General features: G+C 39.2%; 1 protein-coding gene across 14 annotated transcripts in view; it reads left to right on the top strand.

The window, feature by feature from the left end:
• Window positions 1–19,165, top strand: part of map2 (microtubule-associated protein 2) — a 118,014-nt gene that overhangs the window by 29,477 nt on the left and 69,372 nt on the right. For 11 of the 14 annotated variants that reach the window (XM_053496449.1, XM_053496461.1, XM_053496458.1 and 8 more), the window contains exon 1: window positions 17,840–17,927. The exons of 1 other annotated variant lie outside the window; for it this stretch is intronic. The gene's annotated coding sequence lies outside the window, so the exon portion shown is untranslated. Of the gene's footprint in view, window positions 1–17,839; window positions 17,928–19,165 lie in introns of those variants that run through there. 2 more of the 14 variants (XM_053496448.1, XM_053496450.1) reach the window with 1 other exon arrangement.

Here is a 19,165-nt window from a genome sequence, read left to right as displayed (position 1 = left end):
TCCCTGTGCGTTCGTGCCTTAGATCTACACAGGTTTGTAAAAAGATGTGAAATTTCCTGCACATATGTGATTTGTCACACACCTTTACACTTCTGTGGCTGAGTGTTACACACAGCGTCGGCTTCCACCTAGTCTCACGGGTTCACGCACCCTAAACGCGATGTTCAAGCATCTAAGAAACGTTCACAGAAGCACAGCTACAGCATGATGTTTCATGGAAACAAGCAGAGGTCTTTGCCCGCCTGTTTATTACTCCTCGTGTTGGGGCGTCTGGCAGGAGCACATTTTGGAGTACGTATTTGTGTGTTGTAGTGTAGATGTAAAGGCTGCCTGAGCGTGGAATCAGTTCTGGCAGACTGAGACTCCCTCCTACGTGCCTAAGCCTACGCTTCGCTCACATATTTGTTTCTCAGTCAAGTATTTACTGCACGCCTCGTTAGGCTCATCGTTTGACAGATTTCGCCATTAATAACCCCCAATTAGCGACACGTTGCGGAGTTCACTTCTGCAGCTTGTTTAGTAAATTCGTGGCTCCGTGTTCACTATCCACAAACCCTGTGTGCCACGTAGCTACTCATCTGGTGTTTAAAATTATTTTCCTGTACATATTCACATTCTTTTTTTCTACTAATGATCAGGTTTGTCTTTTACTGGCAAGAGCAATAAGAACTTTACACAAACATGTGTATTCTCCGCCAAACACCATGAAACACCAGTATTCAACAGAGTTCGCTAATGAACGCAACATCATTGAACATCACCATTCTTCAACAAACACCAATAAACCAATAAACATTCTCCTCATTATCCACCAAACAACACTAAACACCAATGAGCATCATTATTCTCCAACAAACTCCACTATACACCAACAAACACCATCACACATTAATAAACACCATTATTTTCCCAAAACACCACTATTCATCAATGAACACAATTATGTTTCAACAAAAAAACCATAATACATGAATGAACACCAGTATTTTTCAACAAACACCTCTGGACATCAGTTACCATAAGTTTCCCAACAAACACTACTATACACCATCTCCACTATCTTCCAACAAACTATTCATTCCCAGCAAAGACCATAGAAACATAAATAAACACTATTATTTACCAACATACTGTATACCACATCTGTTAACATGTTTATTTTCCAACAAACACCACTACACACCAATGAACACCAATATTTTCCAACAAACACCTCTAAACATCTTTAAACATCAGTGTTTTCCAACAAACACTATTAAACATAAGTGAACACCATTTTCCAACAAATACCACTACACACCAACACCATTATCTTCCAACAAACCATTTATTTCCAAAAAAATACCATTATTTTTCAAAATGAACCACTACACATCTATAAACAGCATTGTTTTCCAACATACACCACTATACACCAACAGCGTTATTTTCTAATGAAAACCACCATACATCGATTTAACACCGTAATTTGCCTACAAACACCATTAAGCACCAACGGACATCATGACTCTCCAACAAACATCCGCATGCACCAAAGAATATGATACCTTTCAATGCAAACACCATCATGTGTGAATGAACACTATCGCTCTCCAAACACTTGCCAATGCCAACAGCATAATTTTTCAACAAACACCACCGGTAAACACCATCATTCCAGAGATCCCATCGTACACCACTATACACCAACGAGCATCATCATTTTCCAACAAAGAACCTTTGGCACCATTGTTCTCCAATACACATCACCATACACTAATCAACCATTGGTCTTAATAAATACCACATCTCTGAGTCACTTAGTTCCAGTGAACTAATACAGCATAAAGAGACATTCTATACAATTGTCCAAAAAAAACCTCATATATTTTCCTATAACAGCACCTCCACAGATGTTTTTTCCCATACATCTTTCACGCATGGTGCCTCCAACAGAAGTAGGATCCTGAACCCTTTTGGGCACGTGAATGAGACAGAAGAGTACGTTGGCCAGATGGATGGCAAAGAAAAGTGGGAGGTGGTCGGAGTTCAAATGCAAAGTTGAACTGCTGCTTTATTTCCCTTGGCAGCAGGAGACCAAGCACAGGAGCTGACCTTTGACCCTTCCTGCTTTCACACATGGCTCACCATGTGATGGCTCCTGACTAAAGAGGTTCTGAAAGAATGGCTGTCCTTCGTGTCACCTTGCCGTTCGTTTTGCGTCGCGGTCCCCTTCTGTTGTTCGTAGAGTGAGTTGGCAGTTAAAACTGGAGTGTGGTTAGGGCTGTGTGTGAGAGAGAAAAAAAGGAGAGGGAGAAAAGAGAGAGAGAGGGGGGGGGAGTCAGGGAGTGGGGGTTAAGGGGTTAGGGGGACGGAAGCGTTAAAAAGTCTTACTACCAGGAGGCAGAGCTGTTTACGACGCAATCACAGCTCGTGCTGAAAGAGCGCCTTGTCTTGAGGGCCACAGTGTGTGTGTTAGGGGTGCGTTACGTCACCAAAGCACACACCGTATACTCATGTTGTGTCCCGGATTGGGTTTATACTGTAGCTGAAATGTTGTATCTGAAATCAGGCAACTTTTATCCCTGATGTATAAAGTAAGATACGTGTTTGTCTTTAGCAAGTAATGTTGTGAAACTTAAGGATGTTAACTTGTGTTAAAACAAACAAAAAAAACTTATTTATATTGCTAAAAGGATACATTAACTATTAATTAATTAGTACTAATAGAAATTGATAAAGCACAAAGATTTTTTTGTATTGTTATAACAAGCCATTTAAAACGAGGTCCCAACAAATACAACGCCAATTGTTGTGCATCACCTGAACTGTTGTGGTGTGGTGTACGAATTAATAGACAGGGAAGCCACAGATAAACATTATGCAAAACAATTAAAAACATAATCATTTAATATCAATGTTAATACTGACTTTAATCAGATAGCTTGATAGATTAAACAAAGTTTCAACATAATAATTTAGATATAATATACAGTTTAAACTTTAGATTTTTGTTATATACAAATTTTACATAACCGATGATGTTAACAATCAATAATTAATTAATTGTTAAAAAGAACCGATAACAAAAATAAATAGTTTAAACATTATAGAGAGATTATTTTAGTACGAAAAATACTTTTTGTCCCTCTGTCATTCAGAAACGAGGCCAATGTAGCACATTCCAGAACTGCAAGTTCACCCTCTCGTGCCAGATTTTCAGGCAACAAAGAAACATTGTGCAAAACAACTGAAGCCATTATTGGCTCGTCTTTTTTTATTAAGTTAAATTCTTAATGACAATTAATCATAAGCAATTTTAGTCTTAGTGTGTAGATGATCTTATAATAAAATAAGACATATTCCAGTTTACAATTATATAGAAATTGCTGGAATTTACTTAATAAAAAAAGCGTTTATTAAGCATATATTAATAAAATGAACGTTAGTCAAATTTGCCTTTTTTTACTTGCAAAGATAGTTTTAAAAACAAAAATAAGCTTTAAATATTTTGGGGAAAAAAATCTAAAAGAATTTAGTATTAATAATAATAATAATAATAATAATAATAATGTTCTATAAAGATGCGACCAGGTCTGTAGTAGAAGTTGTTTTACAAGCGACATAGCGGCGTTCGCTATGTCGCGTTCTGCGTTCGGGCAGAAAAGCGAGTGTATTGTTACGCGTGTTTAAAGATGAATAAATGTTGTGTTGGTAATTACACAGTGGAGCGGTTTTCATTACGAATGCAGTTTACACAGACGCAGCTCAAACACACAGTCCATGGACCTGCATAGATATTTAATGTTACACACACACACACACACACACACACACACACACACACACACACACAAACACTGCGTAGATCTCAGTCCTACTTGTTACTGAGACTCAACCCCCCGAGACTGCTTGTGTGTGTGTGTGTGTGTGAGAGAGAGAGAGAGAGAGAGAAAGAATGAAAGAAACCACACATAAAAGGGCATCCATGTAACACAGAGAGCAAATTAGACAGCAGTGTGGAGCCAGACTACTTCCTCACCCCCCCCCCCCACTCTCATTCTCTCTCTCCTTCTCTTTTTTTGTCTCTCACTTTCTTACACACACACACACACACACACACACACACACACACACACACACACACACACACACACACACACACACACACACACACACGTCACATCACTATGTGCAGCACTTGTAGGCAGGTTCTTCAACAATATTTTGGTCATTTGTATGTGTGTGTGTGTGTGTGTGTGTGTGTTGGTCCGGAGGGAGTGTCCAGCCTTCACCACACCCTTCTTTACCCACCCTACAGTGGCCGCTGCCCTCCATCAGTTTTTTCTTTTTTTTCTTTCCTTTCTTTCTTCTCTCTCCTACTGTGGTTTTGACTTTTTTTTTTCTTCATCGATGTCTTTCTTCATCTTTCAAGCTTTCTCTCCTCTCTCTTAGGTTTTTTTCCCCCTCTCTTCTTCTTTGTTTCTTTTCATAGTTTTTTGTTTGTTTGTGGTTTTTAGCTTCACGCACTCCACATTAACTTAAAAATCTATACGCTGACAAATAAACTATATCGCCATAGTGTGGACTCTCTCTCTCTTTCTCTCTCTCTCTCTCTCTATTTGAATTTTGACTATAAGAACTGCAAAATAATATTGTTTTCTATAGGTGTTCAAGTCAAACCGGGACTTTTAATTGTACAGGATAACAGAACACGGCTCCAGCTACACTAATGCACTTATTCCAGTGTTTTACTAGCGTTTGGACTCCATCAAGGTAGAACGTTCTCTCAGTACAGTACACTGCCTACCTGAGTCACGCCTTAAACCCCGGCCTCCCGGGAACTCCTGTAACATGTGGAAATGTCTTGGAGCGAGGTCAGGACTGTGCGGAAAGAGATTTTATTGTTTTTTTTTGTTTTTTATTCATTGGAATCAATTCGATTTTAATGATGCCATGTGATATTTCTTATATTTTTCATGCATCTAATTTGTCAGAAGGATGCAGTTTTGCGAAGTCACGAATTCAGTGTCTGTATGTGAAAACAAAACACCATCTGTAGCGATAACAATAACCCTAACAGCCAAATCTTCATCTTTTCTTTTCATTTTCAGTCTCTAATCTGTTATTGTGTTCTTTCCATACTTGTACCCTTCTCCCAGTTGTTGTTTTTTTTACCGTACTTCCTTCCTGTTTTTTCGCCTCTATCCCTCTATTTCCTCTGGTTTCATCTCCGTCTCTCTGAGTTACATAAACACATATGATGATGATGATGATGATAAATAAATCCTGGAGATCTCTTAAAAAACCAAACTCGAATCGAATCACGCATCATTAGCGCTTTACATTTGTGCAAACGTTTTTAGCCTCTGCTACACTTTTTCTTCTTCATCTCTGTCCATCTCTTCCCTCTTTCTGGAGGATCGCCCCTCTGCGCACTTCCTTTCCCGCACTCATTATTTAAGCTTGTGCGCTAAACTCGCCCCTGGGAAACATATTTCACACAAGAGGAATTTCCTGTCGTCCTCATAAGAGTGGGATGAAGTAACTAAGAGAGAGAGAGAGAGAGAGAGAGAGAGAGGGATCTCAGCCAAGAACTGGTGCTCCATCATCCGCTCTCGGTCTCCTTCATACTGCAGATGTCTGTTTGTGTGGATCATTGCATGTGTGTGTGTTTATTAACAAATTCGCGACTCATGTGTTAGGGAAATGCTTCCGCTGAGTCGGCAGGTTTGCCTGTTAATCTGTCCAATCAGAGATCAGCGAACGTCTCCCTTCTCTCACATCTGTCAGGCAGACCGAGGGAGAGAGAGAGAGAGAGAGAGGCAGCCGTTCACTTCTCCATCCATCTCCACAGCTTTGGTTTGGCTTTCACCGCGAGAGCGTGAAGACGTTCTGCCAGGTTGTGACTTCCTGTCCAGCTTTACTCGCTGACTGCAAGCGTAAATGTCGATTCAGCTTGATCAGACATTTTTCCAGAAATATATCAACCTGGATGTAAAATTAGATCCCTAGTGAAGAATTCAGAACGACAAAACAGGAACGAGAACATTTAAGCGGATCCGCCTCCTAAGGGTTATAAACCCTCGACTTTTTATATATACACTTTAGGAAAGTAAACAAAATGGAGAGATTGTTACCACATCTGTAATTAACATGACTGTCACTAATGGAACACGCTGATGTGTTAATTCAATTTGTCTGGCGTGGTACTAAAACCACTCCCATGTGACCTCACTCTGTGCAAAATATCCGCGGAGGTGTTTGGATAATTTGGTTGAGTCCTGGGACGCGATACCACGGGGTGCTGTCAGTCTCGTTTAAATAGTGCTGAAGAAAAGCCGCACCTGGAACCCTCTGGCGCTGTTTTGGTGGTTTAATTTCCTCACAAGAGGAGCTGAGGTCTTCTATTGTGTTTCTATATGCGGTCCTTCTTCAGTTCTGTCTCTCTCTTCTCAATCTCTCTTTCTCTTTTCTTATGCTGTTGTAGCTCATCCACCTTATGGGTACCTATGTTTTGTGCTGCTACGATGCTCTTCTGCTTACCATGGGTGTAAAGAGTGAATAAATGAGTTTCTGTAGACTTCGAACCAATCTTTGAGCATTTTCCTTAATTCTGCGTAAACTCTAGAGAGGTTTTGTGTGGAAATCCCAACAGAAAAGCGGTACCTTAAACCAAAACTGGATTGTGCTGCCACATAATTGGCTGGTTGGAGAAATGCATTAATGAGCAGGTGTACTGGTGTTCCCTTAAAGTGGACAGTTGAGTTGATATGCTTGATTGTTTGAGTCTTGGTTGAGAACGTTGGTGTTTGATGGAGAATTTTGCTGTTTGATGGAGAATCCTGATGTTTGATGGAAAATGTTGGTGCTTGATGAAGAATGTTGGTCTTTGATGGAGAATATTTGTGTTCGATGGAGAATGTTGGTGTTTGGTCAAGAATGTTGGTGCTTCGTGGAGAATTTTGAGGTTTGATGGTGAATGTTGGTGCTTGATGGATAATTGAAGAATATTGGTGTTTAATAGAGAATATTTGTGCTTGATTGAGGATGTTGGTGTCTGGTAGAGAATGCTGGTGTTTCTATTTAAATGTTACTTGTTACCCTTGACGTCTATTTGTATGATTTGCTTAATGGAGAATGTTGGCGCTTGATAGATTATGGAGTATGTTGGTATGTTGCTTGATGGAGACGGAGTATGTTGGCGCTTGATGGAGTATGTTGGTGTTAGGTAGATAATGTTGGTGTTTGATGACGAATTTTGGCGTTTGCTAAAGAATGATTATATTTAATCAAAAATATTGATATTTGATGGAAAATCTTTGTTGCTTGATGGGAAATGTTGGTGCTTTATGAAGAATGTTGGTGTTGTTATTAGGAATGATTTAAACCTTTTGGGTGTAGACCTTCTCACACGTCCTGTCTCCACTCTGACTTGTAAGTGTTTATAACCACTTCCTGGTGTTTGGGGCTGTTGTTTGGTTCCTCTCTAATCTGAGTGGACAGGTGCCGCTGGTCACCCTAGGGCTTAGCAGGAGGTTTCAAAGCTTGACCTTCTACTGAGAGATTTTGACTGAGAGTTGCAGCCATCTGCTGCTAAGGAGGATCACAATTAGACACACACACCTACACACTGCCACACACACACACACACACACACACAGACACACACAGGGATAACCCCAGAAGGCTGATCTTCACCCAGCTGGTCAGCTGTCCCTGTACATTGTGTCCTGGGATTCCCAGCTTATAAATAATGCGAGCTGGCAGAGCGCGAAATCCAGCAGTTAGCATCGGCATGCTCGCACTAGCACCTGGATTTATACTCAGTTACACTGGACTTATTTTTTTATAAATCTGTTTAATCTGATCATTTAATGCATCAGAGATCATTGGCACTTTCTGAGAGCTAAAATCCTTCATAATTAGATTTTTATTAGATAAAAAAAAAAACAGTTTCTTAAAATGAAATACAACATAATAATAAATGATTATTCTTATTATGGATATTAATTTGATTAATGGGGTATATTGTTGTAGAAAATAACTACAAGATTAAAATTTCAAAGCTTTAAAGGAATCAAAAGGATCAAGTAAATTATGTTAATTAGACTTTAACTACAAGCTGATGGGATTGATATTGCGCGAAAAAAGAAACCCTCAGCATGGCAAATTAGACTTAATAGACTTCTCCATCCAGCACTTTTATGTTGAAATTGAACGGAACGCCTGAAATTTAAGGGAAAAAATTATAATGCTTAAATATTGGAGAAAACAGTTACAAGAAAATTTAAGTGCAGAATTAAATGCATTTGAAATGAATCATTTAAATGACATCTATGAAATATACGAAAACATGAGAACAGAGAATACTTTTGTGAAGAAAGTCTTTATTTTGTATTTATGTTGGTTTGACTGGACATGATGAAGAGCTTGGTGAAAATGAAGTAAAGAACAAACCTCAAATGTTAAATCTGTGCTGTTATGGTGCCAATTTCATTTTAGCGCAGAAATTAAAAAAGCATCACATTTATGGCTAGAGCTGATATAGACACCGGTACATTTTGGACATTAGGGAGGAAAAAGTGTCCATCAGGGATTTTTGGTTAATGTGTGATAGAGAATGCTGGTGTTTGGTGGAGAATGTTGATGTTTGGTGTTTGATGCTCGATGCGTCAGTTTATCAAAGTCATTCTAACTTTTAAAAACTGTGTTGTCATGATGTTGCGCGCCATCGCAACATCGTAACAGCTATACCACAACGCTCATCCAACATTAGGGTTCCTGCTGGGTTAGTGCTAGTGAAATCTAGTAATTGATGTTACTGAAAAGATGATCATTTATGTGCAAAATTGTTAAACATCAAGGCAACATTAGCAAAACGTTTGTAGTGTATGTGTGCGTTTGTGTGTCCAGCAGCGACGCAATTCTTTCTACAGTAGCAGTCTGAGGACTTCAATCGGCTGAGGCCATGAAATATTTACCACGGCTGTAACTCAAAGCTTTATCAAGTGGCTGCCATCCTCGGCTTTGGCGTTTGATCTGGCAGGAGTGAAGTTCTGCTCCTGTTTACGCTGAAATCACAATCCGCCTCATAGTTTCTTCACAATCACGATCCGCCTCATGTTCCGAGCTGTCAGGATTCATAGCTTGTACTAGATGGGGAAAAAAGCACAGTCTGTTCTTTGCGAAATAGTGCACAGCTGTGCATTTCTTTATTTACAATTTGGGAGCAGCATATTGTCAGGAATAAGAATAACCAGGCACAGAAAACAACAACTACAGTGTGGCGTTAGTGCAGCCATATACGCGATATGCAAAACCACTAAAAATGTACGAATGCAGTTTATTTTTTTAAGTAATTCGTAGTAATAATAAATATTAGTATTTGGAAACTAATACATTCTTGGAAACAAACTGCATTTATTTAGAAGCTCGTGAGGAAACTATTAATAACAGCTGTCGTAAAATAATGTATAACAGGAACGTGGAGTGTTTCCATTAGTTTCTACATAATTTTAATACAGAATCCCCGACTTATAAACAAGTTCCATTTCGGGAGCATGTTCGTAAGTTGGATTTGTTCTTAAGTCCAAAAAATGGGAGTCTTATACATCCTTTGACACGAATATGCAATGTAAAGCATACCAATTTACTTGGCTAAATCTGAAGGGTGCATCTGCCCCCTTTCCCCACACTGCCACCATGTAAGCATGTAAGCCTTTTTAAACATGCCTAAAGAGTACTTAATATCACACATGTGAAATGTAATAGTGTTGTCGTTTGGTTCCGCATTATACATGACTGCGCCTTTAAATTGCGAGGGTAATCCTGGTGACACAGCAAGGGTCAGCTGACCTCGTTTAAATTTACCCCGGATGGGAGGGACAATGCTACATCGGGTTTACTGCACGCTTGAATGGACGCCATTTAGTCTCAGAGCTGTTTTCCACTGTTTGGGACCGTGAGCTCTGTTTTGTAGAGGATTTTCTGATATAATATGTTGGGGACGTACTGTATCTTATCAATTCAACAGCTTCAACAAGGTATCAGATTTAGTTTTTTTTTTTAAGATTAGCCAATATCTATTAGCTATTTAGATTCTGTTATGAAATTTAATTGATTTTATGTCGATCATTTCAGTTAAGTAAACTCGATGTGTTTTGAATTCGGAATGGATTTACACATTTAACTATTCAGGTAAACTTAGAAATGTTAACCGCAGTAAATACAACCTGTTTGCATCTGCTGCAAAAAACTCGCATTTTGCAAGAGTATAAATTCTTCTTCTTTTAAGTTCACGGGTGGTTCAAGCATTATCTTCCCCTTGGGAAGAAAAAGCATGACATGACATTTAAACCATAATACCACAAGTTATACAGAGTTTAATGTTTGTTTTTGTAATGTTTAATATTTGTAATAGAAATAGAGTTGCTTGAGACAAATTATACAAGTGCTACTGAGTTGAATTAAATATTGCAGTGTCATAAAGAATTTATTAAAACCGATCGACAGTCTGCCCATAAGTCACAGCTGTAATATCCATCTCAGACCATGAGTCAGTGCAGAAAGCTCCAAACAGATGTAGATCATCAGGGCATTGATGGCACTGAGAGAATCGTCTGCAGCTCTCTGGTGATGAAGTGATTGAATAAACCGAGCCTGTGTGTAATGATCAAAGGGCTTGACACAGATGAAAGCCGAGTCACGATAATAAATGAATTTGTGTTCTCAAGTGCTTAAACGGCTGACACCTCAGTTACCCTCTTTGCCTTCTTTTTCGCTCCCTCTCGCTCCGTCTCTCACATCATTGTCCTGATCCCAATTAGCATGTGCAAGCTCCTGACCACATTGTCGGTACAGATTCTTAAAAACGTAATAAACTAAGTTTTAATTAGCTGCATGCTTCAGCTGCTGTGGAATCGAATTAGGAAGCCCGGAAGACGCTGTCTTACCTTCCCGTAGTGTTAGTCTCACTGCTTCTCGGCTGGTCTATGCAATGAGTAGGGCAAAAAAGAGCTGTGGTTCTCCAGAGAAAGGCTTTTATATGCAAAACCACTCAATCTCTCACATTTCATAATTACAGACGCGTTACGAAGATAAACATAATAGAGCAGCATGACCACCATGACACACTAGGGAGTGCAAGTATTAAATATTAACTAGCAAATTGGTTGTAAAAGAAAACATCGAGCGTGTGTATTGATATTCTGAGCATTGAACGGTCTTTGGTTTAAATATTTTATTAACAATAGTAGTTGTATAGTGTGTTTGTTTTAACCTAACTGATTGTGCCACTCACAGTTAGAGGCAATTACTTTTTCACGTATAGACAGACAGGTTTGGACAGCTTTTTTGCCACTTTATATAGGGGAAGTCATCATTTAAAAGCTGAATTTTTTTTTTACTATGGTTATCTTTGTGTAGTTGATGAAAAGCACATAAAGGAAAAGTATGTGCTGTAAAAAAGCAACAGCCCATCCTAAATCCTGTTATAATACTTTTTTTTTTTTCATTTTTATTAATCTAATATAAAGCACCTTAATTAAAACATCACTCCTGGCTGGCTCACCATTGCCAAATGGAATTTAACAATAAAGACTTAAAGACTTAAGCAATAAACTAGCATGATCATTGTGATGTAAACTGGAATGGAAATATTTCATAAATTTTTTTATGCATTTCTGGTTATTTTTGTGTGCTCCTAATATTTTCTCTTTATTTTATTAATTTTCAGTTGTTTCAATTCTTATTCTTCATAACTGTAACAATAAAACGAGGTATCAGTTTGAAGGTTTGCCATTGGATCTCATATTTTGGGTCTTTAGGACAGTATTTTGGATTAGGTTGTAATATTTTTCTTTGTAAACATTCATAATTGGGCTTTGTTTTATGCACTCCTGGCTGGTTCACGCATTGTTGCATGTTTGAATTGACTTGCATAAATGAGATGACTAACAGATGGGAAGTGTCACAAACAGAGCTTTGGAGGTAGTAAATATTAATTTGTTGCTTAATAAATATAAAATAAGCTTTTATTGACTTTTTGAACTTTAAATGGTCTTTATTATAGTACTTTAGTGATATTTAATTCACTGTTGCTCTATAGTTTATAGGTATTCATTATAGTCCATTGTGGACACTATGGTTACCACACATGTGCTTGTCACTATTCTATTCTATTCTGTTCTATTTATTATCAAAGCCAAGGTAAAGACTTTGGCCTTGCCTCTTGGCTTTAATAGTCTTCCAGAATTTTCTTCAGTAATCTGACTCTCAGACCCTAAGCGTTTTACAAACTGTTGGCTGTTACATGTTTAAATCTGCTTGATCCCTCTGTGGGGGGCTTGTTTTTTCTTTAACAGGACTTGACATGTGCATCGTCATTCCATTATGTGCCTGTTACCCGACATGCAATTTAATGTTATTTTGTTAGAAGGAAATCCATTAATTGGTTCCACGCTGCTTTAATGCATGCAAAAGTCTATAATGGGCTGAGACTAAACAGGCCCCAGGGGTGGCGCAGTCACTGTACCCCCAAGTCAGGCTTTAGGGTTGGGTCCTAGCAATCTAAGGACGTTTTCTCATCAGGACCTCAGGACTGTTTCCAAGAACACTTGACCTATAAAATCTGGTTTCTTTTGCTCAGTGAGAACACAATCGTTCCAGGCTTGGGAACCGTGTCTGAGACCGCTTGAGGAGGTGGTCTCGGGCACAGTACAGTGCACTTTGAAACGGATCAAATCAGATATGGAAGCCATTTGTACCTGAGCACAGTAGTAGATCACGTGCCATTGGTCTCCTCCGAAATCTCCAATCTCATCCTTTGACCCACACTGCCATAGCTGATATAGTAGGAAGGCATGCAAGAGCAATGGTATATATCAGGCATATTGTGGAAGTTAACATCCTTGTTTGCTTCTTCTCTTGTGTTAAATGGCGGCTCACAAACCAAAAAAACGGGGGAGAAATTGTTTCTGGACACGGTAATTATGCCTAATGTGAAAACACTCTCAACGGGGTATTGTTTAATTTCAGATAGCTGTCCACAGTGGCCCTATTTGTAAAGGTTATTCACTGGGACCTGACACTGAATTTATTGGAAGTCACTCATAGAGTGCGGTAGCTAGACACTAGAAGAATAAACTTACACATTAGTGGTTAGCAAGAAAAAAGTGTGTTAGAGCATATAAGCTGTATCGAGCTGGAGGCTTGAGACAAGGATTAGGTTTAGGATTACTTTCTAAGCGAGCGGCTGCTGATGGCTACAGTCGGATAATCGGCTTGTTGGCTAGCCCTGACTTTTCACCTTTGAATCTGTACTGTATATCCACTCATTATGCTAGAGGAATATCAGTACTAATAATATTTCACAGCGGTCAATACTAAATTCAGATTAATAGAATAATAAATGCATTGCAGTTTAGAGTGAAGCACACTACTTTAGCCTGAAACCCTGTTGAAGTGATACTAATAATCAGGATTAGATCAGTACATCCCTAATTTCAGATTTCCACAATATACTGTTTCTGATATTTGATACAATACAGTATTATCACGATACCTAGGTGCTAATTTGATTTGTATTGCGATTATGTAAGTACCATGACTTCATAAATTTTTTTAATTTAAAATACAGTGTCTAATATTGGTACCTTAACATACCAATTGAATCCCTCCTGGAGACGAGTTCTTATGGTGAAATTTTGTATTGTGAAACGCATTTTCCCATAGGGAATAATGTAAATGCAGATAATCTGTTCCAGCCACCCAAAAATATTACCAATTTTACCCATTTCCAACATTATAATCATATTTTTCCAAACAAATATAATTAAAACATTTAGAAAAGACATGTAAATGAAGTAAAATCTATACATATAATAAAACTGTAAAGTTGGCATGTCTGTAATTTAGAGGTATTTGTGAAATAATAATTTGGGGGACATAAGATGAGTAATAGAACACATCCAGATGATTTTTGGAATTTTTGTTTGTCTGTTTGTTTGTGCACGCATCACATAAAAACTAATGAACGGATTTTAACGGGGTTTTCACAGTACATTTTGCCGAGCTTGAGGTGACAAAGTCTTTGCTGCATCGCATATTATGCTAATTAGAAATTTAAATGGAAAATGCAACTATATCATAAAAAAATCATTAGTTCATTTCAAAACTCAACAGATGGTGCTGTTCATTTTAAAGATGCGCTTATAAGTGTGCGATTGAAATCTACTTAATAAATACGATCTCACACCTTCACTCCGCGCACTTCACGGTGACGTAAAAAGATCCTTTAGTTCCAAAACTTAACTGATGACACTGTTCATTTTAAATGTTCAGCGTTTAACCCTAACCCTAACCCTATCATGTTTTAAAATGTCAGTTAAAGTATGTCTGTGGATTTGCTATAACTATACAATTTAACTATACAAACAAACAAAGTCGCATGCCCAGCAAGTATGATGATGCCTCCTGGCACCGGCTTTTTAAAAAAACAAACTTAAACACGACTCCTATTTCTTCTTGAAAAAAAACCCTCCACAAAAATACATAAACTCTCTTTGCTTGGCTTTCCATTCCAGTATATACAGCTCGGGGAAAAAAAAAGAGACCACTGCAAAAATAATACGTTTCTTATGTTTTTTTCCTCTTACAGATGCATGTGTTGGTGAGATGAACAGTGTTATACAATTCTTTGTGAACATAGCTGTGGTTATTTAGAGTGTATACGTAAAGGAAATGACATCATCACAACACATCAAAATAACCCAAGACCATGCAGTATTTGCAGAGTTTTAATAACGCAAATAAAACAAAATGCTAATAATTTGCAAACATATTATGTTAATGCTTTGGCTGAATAAGTTTTCTTTTTATGTATTTACGTGATCACTGAATCACTTTTTTCCCAGACCTGTAATAGTCAGACCCTGGTTAACGTAAATCCATGGATCATCATAAAGCTCTTTTACTTCCCACTTGTTGCTCATTGGCTTTCGCTGCTCTAAAAGGATTCTCAGGGGATGTAAATCAGATGAACAACGGTGTTTCTTTCTCTCCTAATAAGTCCTCTTTGGGATCAATTGATTGACTCCGGGTGTTTACTGATAGAAGTTTTGTTCTCTAAACCCACTTAAATGACTTTGGTCTCAGATTGCTTCTATTAGCTAAATGAGTCCATGTGTGCACGGAGTCTCACTAGGGAAACAGAATCGACTGCATCGATTTACCACCGTGTTAAATACAATTAATATTTGTGCAAAGACATTACCTTGATTTTTCATTTCTTCAATGCATATCTCTCTCTCTCTCTCTCTTTCTCTCTCTCTCTCTCTTTCGTTCCCTTTTCCTCATGGTATTAATCCATAATATTTTGTAACTAATGGCTCAGAAAGTTACATTTTCACGCACAGAGCTTTCTCATTACGCTTGCCTTAAGGCCATGGCCTGATTGAGGCACCGAGTGGATTGTGCTCTGGCTGCCGGAGCTGTTCTGTCACATTTCTGAAACGTTATTATAGATTATCCTGAAAAATGGTTGCCTGAAAACATGCCACCACCTGAGAGACGGCCCGGGTAAAGCAGCAGTTATGTTGGACGTTGAGAAAAAGCTTGTACGTTTTAATGGGAGGTTGATGAAACGTGACTTGCTTTCAGCTGTGCTTAGTTTCACATTTACGTCTTACATAAACCATGTCTGATCTCTTTTCAAGGATGAAAATCCCCCAGATCTAGGAGTGCGAGACCGCACAAAACGAACACATACTGTATACAGTATGATGTCATACTTGTTCCTAAGAACCAACATGGAGGAAGTGTTTAGTCTTAGCGCCCAGATGTGGAAAAGAAGCTTTTTATGCTCTTTATTTAAGATCATAAAGCTCTTTCCTTTACACCAGGATGCGGATAACGTCTTTAATTCGACTTATAAAACATACAAGGTGTATATCCGTCGTTTGGACGTTCTCAATCCAACACTGATGATGTTTGTTCAGTGTCTAAGAGAGAACTTATCCCATTTGTTGTTGTACCTAGTCACCCATGTTGCAGCAAAATTTCACATTTTACAACACAAGGAAATTTTTTGTCACTATAGGCAAGGCTAAAACATTTATATTGCATTGAGTAACTCCAGAACTGCAGCTCTTGTGTGATGTTCCTGGCCTGCAGCAGTCGGGACGTACACAAAGTGCTCCAAGGATGGAAAGCCAGCGGACTGGTGACAGGGTCATGGGCAACGAAGGCTCCCATGAGCCTAATGCTGGTTGTGATGGAAAGGTGTCGGAACACACAGCGTATCACTGCTTTGGTGCCGGAGGTACTTAATAGTAGGCGGGTGATCATGATGTTATGGCTGATCTCCAGTCTCTCCAGTGGCGGAACTTTTCGTAAAAGTCAGAGGTCAGGTTATACGTTTTACAACACTCAAGTGAGATGAGTTTTACAGAAAAAAAAGAGGTAATGAGATTGCTGAAACGAATCGAGTTGGGTTAAGAACTGTCTCAATGCATTATTAAACTCTGAAAGGATAGCGCAGAAGAAAAAATCCTTAATGAGCGTGTTGGGAGATCACTTAAACGCGTTGCATGGTAGAGAAATCGTCAGTAGGTATCAGAGCTTACTTAATGTGAGGAAGAACTCACAGGATTGGACTTTGGAGTGATGGAAAAAGCGTCCTAGACGGTCTGACACGCTGAACATGCTGCGGCACGGTTTTAGAGTAATGAGTGTGTTAGGATGGTGTGTCCCACAATGCACTGCTGGAAGACGGTGTCGAGTCTGCACAACTCTGCGAAAGTAACTGGAGCGATGAGTATTGTACTTTCACTCTCTGATCTCTTTCCATCTGATGTGTGTGTGTGTGTGTGTGTGTTTGTGTGTAGAAGGTATCTTCCTCTGTAGTGACTGTAAAACAAGCTGGTGGACCACGATTTCCTCCAACAACAAAGTCTATACTGTATTTTCATCTGACATTTGAACGTTGTTATTATTACTTTGTGAGTAACTACTTGCGAGTAACCGAGTGAGATGGCGTCCTCGATGTAGTGATGGAAACATGCAGACGATGCAGTAACTTCCAGTGGTGCCATGTCTTACATGCATGAAAGTTCCGACTATTAACGCGTAATTAATGGCAGGGACTCAGACACCGACACTGCATTAACTCAAGCACTCACTGCTCCCCCTGGAGGAAATGTATGACATTGCAACAGCGCATACGGCGGAAATGGGTGTTAACGGGACGGGGCTAAAGTCATGCGTCATGAATAGATATCCACATATCGAGAAGAGACACCTTTTTATGTTGAATCTTTTAATATTATTAGATGAATTATAAATACACAAGGTTGAAATGAATTAATTATGACACATTAGAAGGACTTTCAAAGGGTAAAGCAGTTTAAACTGTGGATCCATTCAAAGAACTAAACTCCTCTCGGTTATAGTTTTATAGGTGTACCTTTCATGTTATTTTCATTTGTATTTCCTGTAACATTGTGTAAATGTTATTTTATATAAATGATTTGTATATGCTTTATTAAATGTTCAGAAAACACACACACACACACACACACACACACACAAAAGAGTTGGATTGAACTGGGACTCGTCACGGGACTGTATGATTAATTCCATAATGTGTGTGTGTGTGTGTGTGTGTGTGTGTGCATGTGTGTGTGTGTGTGTGTGTGTGTGTGTGTGTGCACGTGTGCGCGCGCGTGTGTGTGTGTGTGTGTGTGTGTGTAAGAGACTTTCTGTGTTTCCAGACTGTTACAGCCATGCGTGGCGCTCACATGACCATGAGAGGCAACATCTAGGGCATGCTGTACTCATCTCTCTCTCTCTCCCTCTGTCTCTCTCTCTCTCGTTCTCTCTCAGGTCCACCTGGTCTGGCTCTGTCCTATCTCACTGTGCAGCACTCAAAACCAGCATCCTGCTCACAGGTACACACACCTCACTTTATCACTCTCTATCACTCCCTCCATCACCCCCTCTATCACACTCTCTATCACTTTCTCTATTACTGTACTTTCTTCATCACTCACTCTATCACATTTTCCATCACTCTCTCTATCACTCTCTCTATCACTATATTACTCTCTTTATCACTCTTTTATCACTGTCCCATCACACTCTCTATTACGCCCTCTATCACTTTCTCCATCACTCTCTCTATCACTCTCTCTATCACTGCATCACTCTATCACCCTCTCTATCATTCTATCACTCTATCACTCTCTCTATCACCCTCTCTATCACTCTAGATTCAAAGGTGCTTTATTGGCACGACAAACATTAATATTCGTATAAGCTTAGAAATAAGGCTCAAGAAAATACCAGGAGTAGATAAAAAAGGAAAAAACAAAACAGAATAGTATAAAAAGAGCAATAATAAATAAATGTACATAAAATAAAAGACATTTTGTCAAAAAAGTGACTCTCATGAACATTATAAAAAAAAAACAACAACAAAAGCATATGTACCTCTAGGCAGATGCCCTTATCCAGAGCGACTTAAATGTTTTTTTCGTTAGCAGTTGAGGGCCTCGCTCAGGGGCCCAACAGTGGCAACTCGGTGTTTGTGGGATTTGAACTTAGTCCAATGGCTTAAATACTGAGCTACCCCTGTCCCTACTAGGGATGTGTTTTGTAGTGATGGTGTACATTATGATGCTGATAATAATAATGATAAGGTAAAGCATTTATTACTGCACAGTGAAATCCACTCAATTTCGGAACGTCAATTAGCCTAACCTGCATACCTTTGGACTGTGGGAGGAAACCGGAGTACTCGGAGGAAACCCACTAAGCACGGGGAGAATGCAAATCCACACACAGAGACGAGAATCGAACCTGGCCGGGAATCGAACCCGGACCCTGGAGGTGCAAGGCGACAGTGCTAACCCAGTGAAGTCCATTCTTCACATATCCCAGTGTAACTGGTGTCGGAGCGCAGGGTCACACAGGAGTAAGGGCCTCGCTCAGGGCAACCTGGTGGAGCTGGGGCTCGAACCAACAACCTTCCAATCAGTAACTCAGTGCCCTTACACTCTGAGCCACCACTGGCCTTCTACCTGACTCTCTCTCTCTCTTCTCTTTCTCTCTCTCTCTCTCTCTCTCTCTCTCTCTCTCTCTCGCTCTCTCTCTCTGCTGTTCTCTCTTTCTCTCTCTCTCTCTCTCT

Source organism: Clarias gariepinus, chromosome 5 (genome assembly GCF_024256425.1).
Source record: "Clarias gariepinus isolate MV-2021 ecotype Netherlands chromosome 5, CGAR_prim_01v2, whole genome shotgun sequence".
Taxonomy (NCBI): Eukaryota; Metazoa; Chordata; class Actinopteri; order Siluriformes; family Clariidae; genus Clarias; species Clarias gariepinus.
Note: the sequence above shows the minus strand (reverse complement) of the source record. Positions and strands in the feature narration are given on the sequence as shown.